Here is a 10,052-nt window from a genome sequence, read left to right as displayed (position 1 = left end):
CAGTTACGGCAAGATCCAGAAAATGAGGAAGTTTAGCTTCTTATCTTTAAAAACAGCAGATTTAATCATCATACACAAAAAAAGAAGCTCCTGCTGGCGACACGAGAACAGGAATAAACGCCTCGACTGCAATACCAAATTATTCCAACAGGGCGCTTCGTTCTCAGACTGCAGGATTATGTGTTTACATGTTCATGTCACAAAAGCTTTGGAAATCAGAAAACCGACCTCGATGCCCCAAACATCCAAACCTGCCCGTTATAAAAAGTTAGAGATGCAATCTATAGCATCAAACTTCATTAGCAAAGAGTACAGTTAGCAACCTGCATGACACAGTTACTTCTAAATTACAAGAACAATACGTGAAGTCAAAGTGTGAGATTCTGCTGCTGTGCTTACAGTTTTAATAAGCTGCTGTGGTCACCTGTGTTTCTGTGGACAAGTGTTGGACTTTATACACCTGTGAATGAAAAATGTCCAGTTTTGTGTCATATAAACTGGATGCAGTTAGATGAGAACATCTCACAGTCTCTATTATTAAAGCACAGTTTCACAGCAAAGCTTGAGATGAGCGCCGGACGGATTTCCCTTCATAGCTGAAGTGTTACGCGCTGAATGACGACATGTTGTTGGAGCCTTCCGATGACTTCAGCTCTGACATGCAGATCTCGGACGTGCCACGTGACGAGCGAGCGGTGTAGATGTACCTTTTGCTGAAGCACCAGAGGTCCAGCATGATCTGGCGGAAGTGGTTCCTGAACTTGACCCCGACGAAGGCGTAGAGGAAGGGATTGAGACAGCAGTGCAGGTATGCGACGGTCCTGCAGATGTTGAGAAATTTGAGTTTAAGGTTCTCTGCGTCGCAGCTCCTCTGCTTGAACAGAGACAGCGTGTGGATCAGCAGGGTCACGTTGTACGGAAGATGGCAGACAATGAAGACCACAACGACCGCCAACACCACCCGGACGGCCTTGTGCCGCTGGTTGCTCTGCGCCCTCAGCAGCGTGTAGATGATGCAGGAGTAGCAGAATGCCATCACGCACAGCGGCAGCAGGAAGCCAACGGCCATCTGGAGGCTGGGTACCAGCAGCTTCATGAGCACCGCAGTTTCAGTCTGGTTGAGCTGATGAGCGTGGGCAGAGTTAACGCCACTGCAAACACCCAAACAGCCGAGCAGATCAGCCGGCTGTAGACGAGGGCGCGGGAGTGCGCCCCAAAGGAGCGCGTCGCCCGAACAATCGCGATGTACCGATCGCAGCTGATGCAGGCGAGCAGCAGCATGCCGCTGTAGAGGTTAATGCTGTAGGACGACCGGAGCACCTTACAGGCCGCCCTGCCCATCGACCAATCGTGCTGCTCGTTGTATATGACGAACGGAAGCGTAGCCACGAAGATCAGGTCGGCCACGGCCACGTTGAAGAGGTAGACGTCCATCATGGTCTTGGTTCTCTTGTAGAAGATGTAAGTCACCATCACCAGGACGTTGCCAATCAGGCCTAATCCACAGATGATGGAGTGGATCAAAGTCTGGGCGATGACCTCACTGGGGTCCGGATCCATGATGCAGAAGCCGTCATCGATATATGTCTCAGTACCGTTGTCATAGTCACCGAATGTCACGTTTGCAGGACTCTCCGTCATGTTTGGGACCTGGAGAAGAAAAGAAACATGATGAGTGAAGCACCGACTGGAGACATTTTCAGAAGGACCTGAAACGTGCTGTGTGTGAAGGTTTGATCGTTTGATGTTGTTCAGGTTCAGCGAGGATCTCCGGCCTCCATTGTTCTCTGTAGATCTGATGTGTTATTTAATGCTCCATCGCTCAGAGAAACCAGAAGTTGTACACTGTAAAAAACGCTTGTTTATAAAGAATTAAAACACAGAAATCGTGAATTTTTCCTAAAGCTGTCCTGCTGCTGCGCTGCCTGGGTTCCCATCCAGGCGCCGTCCTGGAGCTGACCTTTCTCGTATCTTCGGGTCAGTCATGTTTACATCGAGGATCTCTCCAGCGTGAAGTGTCTGACGCGCTACATGAGCTGAAGCCGCGGCGTCTGCTTCCACCAGTCAGTGAAGGTCTCGCAGTCACATGTGGGATTTTGGTCTGTGCCTCTAACAGCTTCCTGTTTCTGCCATGTTTCCACTGAACGCCACCACAGCAGCTCCGACCTTAAACTTCAGCACAGTGTCTTTGGTGGTTTTTGTGTTCCTGTCTCTGTGCCACATAACGATCTGTTGGCTCAACTCTTCTCTGGATGAGTCGGTCTCATCCATTTAACAGCAAACTCAGCAGAACGAGTCTGACACTCAGATGCAAAAGTTTCAGGACACTGAAGTTGTAAAAGTTTACACACCGTCTGATTTCTAAATGTGTGATCGTGTGTGAATCATTTTGCAATAATAGTTATTAATATTGAACCAAATTTAATTTGAATCAAAGTTTTCCTTTGATTTGAAGGAAAACTTTGAAACATCAGTTGTGTGAATAGTTTGATCTGATTCTCACAAACAGCTGAATTACTGTGATTTCTGTCCTGATCTAAAGCTGCAGTTTTACTTCCAGATGTAAAATCTGTGGTGAAAAAGCCAAAATTGAACAACAGAAGGTTCTGTGTGTCCTGCAGTCAGTGTGATGACACCAAAGGAAAATCCTCGTGCCATCATTAATGCTTAGAAAGCAGGTTTGACCTCTGACAGACCACCGCGCTGTCTGATGAAAGAAGATATGAAGAGTTCAGCACCAACACTACAGATAAATCCGGCACAGCGTGCACCCTGCACACACCGGGGGTAGAAACTCCTCACACCTTTTCTAGTGGTTTCAGAAAATAAACCATCGTTCTGTTTCAGCTGTTCCTCTGGTTGTGAATGACCCACTTTCAGCCCGAGGCGACGCCTGCACAGGTACGCTGTGCTTCGTGCTTCTCTCAGAAAATGATCCGATTGTTATCAGAGGGCATCTCAGATGTAATGAGGTCAAAAAACAAACACTAAGAGCCAAACTGAAGCGAGAAAATCACCAAAAAGAGAGTGCAGAGGCTTTGTGTCTGCACAACTGCACTTTAAGCTGCTCTCATGATATTTCAGAGTTTTTTCATTGTTCAAACACAAACGAAGATTCTTTCTATCAGATTCTGATTTCTGAAGAAACCAGCGAGCTCTAACCTCCAGTCCGGCCCACTGGATAACATTTCATTCACTCGCTAATTTATTTATTTTTCAATAAAACTATGCTGTCGGATGAGAAGTTAAAATCGGTCTAAATGCAGACAAACCAGATATAATGATGTCAAATCCAAATAGAATCTTCACAGACTGGCTTTTACTGCTGAGTTTAAGTGTTGGGCCTCTGTTTGTGGCTGTGAGACTGTTTCAGAGCCTGTTTGACTCATTACTAACATAAAAAACAAGATTGATTATTGTTATTATTGAGAATTGGAGAAAAAAATCCACATTTTTTCAGAACTAAGATGATGAACTAAACATGTGGATAAAATGTAACAGTTTCAGATTTACTGAACTAGATTTTATCAGCTCGCTGTTAAATTTTGGGCTTTTTCCAGGAGAAATCTTTAAACTATTTTTAGTAAAAAAGAAAAATTTTGAAGTTTTTTGTTTCTTTGTTTGTCTTTTAAATAAAGCATTATAAACTTGAGATCAAACCGGGTCGCACGTGGGCCGTGACCTACAGACACTGTGACACCTTAATGAGATTAAAGTACCTCATTTGACCTTTTTTGAAATCCTTCCACTGAATTAAATCATCTGAGACTTCAAACGTCACTTCTTAAACACGACGACTCAGAACTGTTCAGTTTTTCTGATCTGAGCCGATATAAACCAGCGAGGGTGGGAGCAGTGTGAGAGGCAGAGGAGGATGAAGGGAGGAAGATGGAGGGCAGCACGTACAGACAGTCCTAACCCATATAAAAAGCAGAGGACACGCAAAGTGTGAGATTTAAATGTCTCATATTTGATGTATTGATGAACGTGGGTCTGTGCAAGGATCCGTCTGCAGGCTTTGAAGCTGTTTCCCACACGAGCTCGTTCAACGTGTCTTTGAACAACGTGTGATTGCAAAGCTGCTAAAATACAGATAATTAAACAGGAAATTTGAATTATTCGTTTTTGTCCACCAACAGTTAAATATGCCTGTAACAAAAATAAGCCCACATACTACCACTACTACTAATAATTATTATTATTAATACAAAAATCCCAGAAATTACATGAAATGAAAACTAAAAATTTAAACTTATAAATGAGCAACTAAATCAAAAAACCTCTCAGTTTAAATTTAACTAAAAAAATTCAACATGATAATAATTCTGTTTGTTCTGATGTTTATAATGAAAACAGCAGGAAACAGCGAGACCTTCAAAGTAAAAACTTCAACCAGATAAACAAACTGTTAGAGCTTCAGACTTCAGTTCATTTATTTAAGATGTATTAAGCAGCATTAATAATTAATATTATGTGTTGTTTCTCTGTTAAATCACATTGAATTCATTGATCTGAGGAGACCCACAGCCTGGCGTCTCTCCACGGCCCAGCAGTCACTGGGACGCCGGCTCACATATTTCACACCTTTTCTCGCTTCCCATCAAGTTAAAATGCTCTTATTAACACATGAAGCTTTACATGGACATGATAATAATAATATTTGAGTGTGGGGTGCTCTGGTTTCCTCCTGCAGGCCACAGGCTTGCATGTTGGGTTAATTAGTGATTGGAAATTAGCTGCAGGTGTGACTCGTCTGTAGTCTGAGGTCCAGCTCTGCTTTTACTTCATGTGTTTGTAGAATTGGACTTTAACACGTTTCTGTAGCTGTGTTAATAATGAAGCCTCTGCAGCGCCGTCATTAGTCTGACTGACTGTGTGCGATCTCCTTCTAATGTGTGGTTTGCCGATAAGACAGTTTTGGTGCATTGGTGAGGTTTGAAAGTTGAGTTTGGGGTTTAGAGATTTGAGTCACAGCAGTTGTGGAAAAACCATCAAAGCAGATAGAAACGAGGGATGGAAAGAGTTTGGGCGAGCGAGAAGGCGTCAGTTATTTCACATGAAATCAGAGCGCGTCTGATGGACCCGTACGAGAGGAGGAAACATCAGGACAACTTCATGTTCCAGTCATTTGTCCTCGTTTCCTTTTTTCTCACACAGCATTCGTGCTTCTTATAATTATGACAGATGACACAAAAAAACAAGGTCATGGCTCCTCCCACCCGAACCCCTCAGAATCTTTTTTTTAGGTACATTAACTCTAGTATTTTTAATGAAGTATTATTATTATTATTATTATTGTTATTATTATTATTATTATTTTGATGAAACATTGCTACATGTCACTTTCATGCTGTGGATATTTTCTGAGTTCCAGGTCCTGAAAGTCCACAGCAGGTGGGTTCAGATTTAAGCATTAAAAAAAATGTCAGCATTTTTTTTAACAATTTCACGAATCCATCAGATGTTCACATGAAATGTTCAAAGCTGAAAAACACATTGAAGCTCTGTTTAAAAACTAAAGTGTTGGAGCCACAAGAGTCCAGAGCTAAAGACAGTTTCCCCCGACAGGCCGCGAGCGTCAGCATAAATAAACTGCAGCAGTTTGTGACACCGAGGAGCAGAAACCAACATTAGTGTCCTGATGTTTGACCTGTTTCTGATAAATCACAGTGCATTCTGGGTAAACCTTTGAGGCTCGTATTAGCATGTGGAGCAGGTAGCAGTCAGATTAATCTGTATTTGACCCCACGATCGTCTTAATTACGTGATTACCTGGACCAACCTGATATGTATTTATTATTGTGCTATCTACTCTAAGCCGTCACCAGCCGTGTGGGGACGTCCTTTCTTTACCTGCCCCCACAAAGGTCACGTCTGACACAAAGAATTTCTCTTTTTTGTGGGAAACTAACATTTGATTAGCTGGCTGTATTTAAAAATGATAATTTGTTGCCTTAAAACAAACAAACAACAACTTTAGAGTTATGAGATACATTAGCTAAATAAACGCGACCTAGATGTGATTTGGAAGGAGAACCCACAATATTTGCATTTAGTGTCACTCTCACATCTGTGTGCCCCATACACCGCACTGTTACAGTAACACCAGTGACAGTGGTTTGTTACAGTAATAGTAAGAATAAAGTACACCTTTCCTCTATTCTGAGGTTTTTACATATCAGGGAATCATGAAATGAATCCTTTATCAAACACAGCAAGAACGAAATTCAGCGTGGAGATGTTTGCAGCACCAGGCCTGGTGATTTGGGCCCCTTGCAGTCGCCGAGTGAGTCAGTCACGCACGCGGTCCGGCTGGTGCATCTCCATCTGAACACCCCCGGTGCCGTGGCGCAGGCATCTCAGATGGTCAGCAGTCCCCGGTGGCATCTCCTCTCTCCACGCTGGTCCTCGGAGATTCCATCGTCAGGAACGTGCGGATGAGGGGGCGCTCACGCTGTCGTTCCCGGGAGCCACCGTTGTCGACATAGTGGACAGAATTCCCAACATCCTGGCGTCCCACCCGCAGGCCAACCGGCTCATCATCCACATCGGCACCAATGACATCCCCAAACAGCAATCTGAGCTGCTGAAGCTGGACTTCCTCCAACTCTTCAGCCTCCTTGGTCAGTTGCAGGTGAGTGCTTTTATCTCCGGGCCCACCCCCACCTGCGGCAGAGGGATAGGCCGTTTCAGCCGGCTGCTCAGCCTTAACACTTGGCTTTCCTCCGCCTGTGTCTCCCACGGCGTGGGTTTTATTAACAATTTTGATGCCTTCTGGGAGAGGAGACATCTTTTTGGGGCAGACGGACTCCACCTCAACGCCTGGGGACGCCGTTTGCTGTCCGCCAATTTGGTATTTGGCGTACAGCACTCCCGCACACGGCCCTGTCATTACCCCAAACCGACACTACCCGCTGATCTGTCCTCCACTGACTGATGTCCCCGTGGTCCCAGCTCCTACATTTGTTCCACTTTCAACAGTAATACACAAAACTCTGGACTCGGACCTCTCTCTCCCACAGTCAACACAATACCCGTCATAATCACAAACAGAGAGCAACACAATTATCATAAATCCAGTAACTCCAAAAACATTAATAACCTCCGGCCTCTTCAAAAATCTCAGACTTCATTGAACTCTACTGTCAAAAATCCACCAGTCTCAATTAGTATGGCACTTTTAAATGTCCGCTCTCTGTTGAATAAGTCTTTTATTATTAATGATTTAATTTTAGATAATAAACTTGATTGTTTATTTTTAACTGAAACATGGCTGGGTTCGGATGCACCAGTTGTTCTCACTGAGGCCTCCCCACCAAATTTTAATTTCTCTTTTTCTATTAGAAGTGGTAAGAGAGGTGGTGGGACTGCATCTTTAACCAATAACACACTCACCACCAAACACATTTTATTTGACCATTTTACCACTTTCAGATTCCACGCTATTGTTTTTAGCAGCCCTCCAGTTTTATCTGTCACAATTTATAGACCACCTAAAGACAGTGCTGCTTTTATCAAGGAATTCTCAGAATTTTTAACAAACATACATTCAAAATATAACATGATAATTCTAACCGGTGATTTTAATCTGCACATAGATAATCCTTCTGTGGAGAAGGAAGTAGTATGTTTTGTTATTTTGATTTATTATTTTGTTATTATTGGTATTACTGTCATTACTGTTGCATCATAAACATATAGCAAGCATATGTATACAAGAGGTATTGATATTGCATTCAAATGTTCAAATATATTGGTATCATATTAGTCTTTATTACAGGTCCAGTAAGAACCACTTTGAACTGTTGAGTTGAATCTATAAACCGAAATGAGACAGGAAGTTATAGGCTTTTGAAGTTGCAGGTTTTGCAGAAGTGAAACCGAAAGCAGAGTGAGCGCAAGCCAAAGAGTAGGGTGTTTATTATGCATTTATCTTTGATTTAAGCTTTTAGTAGAGGCTTTTGATTAAAACATTTATTCAGTAGATTACATATATATTTCCAGTTAGGTTATTATATGTAAGGATGAGCCTCTGTTCTGGTGAAAGGTCAGAAGTGTAACGGGTGAGATGTGAGAGCATTTAAGGGCGAGACACACATACAGACACAAATAGTGAGAGGTCATGACACGTACGCAGTACACAGCATGCACGCGCCCTCGCACGTGTACGCACACACACATACACACCATAGTAGATCTATTTTGGTAGGGCAGAAGTGAAGATGTATTTTTGCTGCAAGTGCAGAATTGTGCCGACGTACTTAGAGGAAGTGCACCAGATGTCCCATAAGATAAGCGACAGCGAAGGCGGGCGGACAGGAAGCACCTGGCGTTGACCCGAAGAAGATGTTCTGTTTTAGACTATGTTAAGAGTCATTGTGGTTTTGGAGTGACGTATGCTTTGTTTAAGTCTGCCTGGTAACAGGAAGACTGCAAACCCTATAAAGCCTTTGTCTAATGATTGTAAGTTCAGTTCGACGCTGAAATCTGCACAGCGGTCGGACTCACACATGTGTTTATTAAAATGCTGTCTAATTGCACACCGGACCGGATCTGTGGTTATTTTTGGATTCCTCTCTCAACATTGAACCTTAACATTTGGGGGCTCGTTCCGGTGAGAGAGAGGGAATGTTGGGGTAGACGGAGAGATCCGGGGTCCGTGGTAATTGGACGGGCAGACGGTAATCAGTGGTGAAAGTGAGCAGGCATTCCCCGGGGCATTTAAAGGTAAGACACTGCCTGCTGAAATATATTTCCAAAAGGTGTCACATTGGGCATGTCAAATTAAAAGCCTGGTCACTGTAATTACTGGTGGGTGTCTGTTTTTTAATTTTGGTGAAGTTTTCATGAAGTTTACCGGTTGAAGTAATGATAATGAAGTATAAGTGACAGTACTGAGTAATGAGAATAAAGGAATGAAAAGAGAAAGCAGTTGGACTGCTAAGTGAACTCTTAGAATGATAGGGAATTTGGTCATTGTGTGGGTTCAAGTCCCGTTGGTCATTTGGTCTACGTGTGATGGTCATTTTTGTGGGTTAGAGTCCCCTATGTCCACAACGGGAGATCTGCCTCAATCTTAATCCTGCTTCGGGTGTAGATTGTTGTTTCAAATTATTATAAATTTTTCTAGGACGACAGCGGCGTCTGTTAAGAAGCGCATTTTCTCGGAGGTAACGCTCCCTCCTGGACAAAGACGTTTGTCCTTGACCTAGCGGCGACTAAGGGTTAGTACGGCACGACAAGCCGGGGAAAACTGGGGAATTTCCAAAATTGCTAGAGGTTCAAGTCCTCTATTTTTGCGCTTATTGGGTATGCTGGCAAATTAAGTTAGGTTTAGAAATCTGGACAGGACAGTCTGGGACCGCCCTGGTGAATTGAGCACAAAAAGTCTGGGACTGATCGGTTGGAGCCGTTATGTTATATTTATCGAAATTACATAGGAGTTGAAGAGGCCTAGAATCTGTGCAGTTGTAATTAAAGACGTCTGTAATATAAAATATGAGATCTATGAGTAAGATCAGTCTCTGTGTCAGCAATGCACAGCCGGATGTGCACTGATGGTGTGTGTAAATGCAAATGAGGAGCGGTGACGCGCAGAGAGGGTGGTTTCAGTTTCGAGAGTATTGAGCTTTATCTGATATTGCTAAATGCCTGTAAGTAAGATGCTGGTTTTGCTCATTAGAATTGTATAAATACAGTTCGAATATACTAGTGTGGATGTATAGTAAGTGACTGAATTTTGATAGATGTATATATCTTGAGTAATAAATGGTGGTGTGTTTTATTTTTAGCTATGTGTGTGTGGGGAGAAGCGGTGTGTGAGACGATGAGAGGTTTCAGTTTTCTTTTTCTTTTTTCTTTTGACTTGCTCTTTCTGATCATGGAAGGCATGTCCAAAATACTCGTATGAAAGCGTATTTCGAGTGATTTTAACCGTGTGAATGCTGTCAGTATTTGATTTGAGTGACTCTGCATGATTTGTCTGAGTGAGTGGAAAATGGAAGTTTGAGAGAGAAAAGGCAGTGCGTGTGAGACGATTTATGGCGTCTGAA

At 43.1% G+C, this 10,052-nt stretch overlaps 1 pseudogene; it reads right to left on the bottom strand.

Moving 5' to 3' along the window:
• Positions 1-410: 410 nt before the first annotated feature.
• LOC109195910 (C-C chemokine receptor type 6-like) lies at positions 411-2,087 on the bottom strand (annotated as a pseudogene).
• Positions 2,088-10,052: the final 7,965 nt, after the last annotated feature.

Source organism: Oreochromis niloticus, linkage group LG19 (genome assembly GCF_001858045.2).
Source record: "Oreochromis niloticus isolate F11D_XX linkage group LG19, O_niloticus_UMD_NMBU, whole genome shotgun sequence".
NCBI lineage: Eukaryota > Metazoa > Chordata > Actinopteri > Cichliformes > Cichlidae > Oreochromis > Oreochromis niloticus.
The sequence above is the reverse complement of the archived record's forward strand: the minus strand, read 5'-3'. Positions and strand labels throughout refer to the sequence as shown.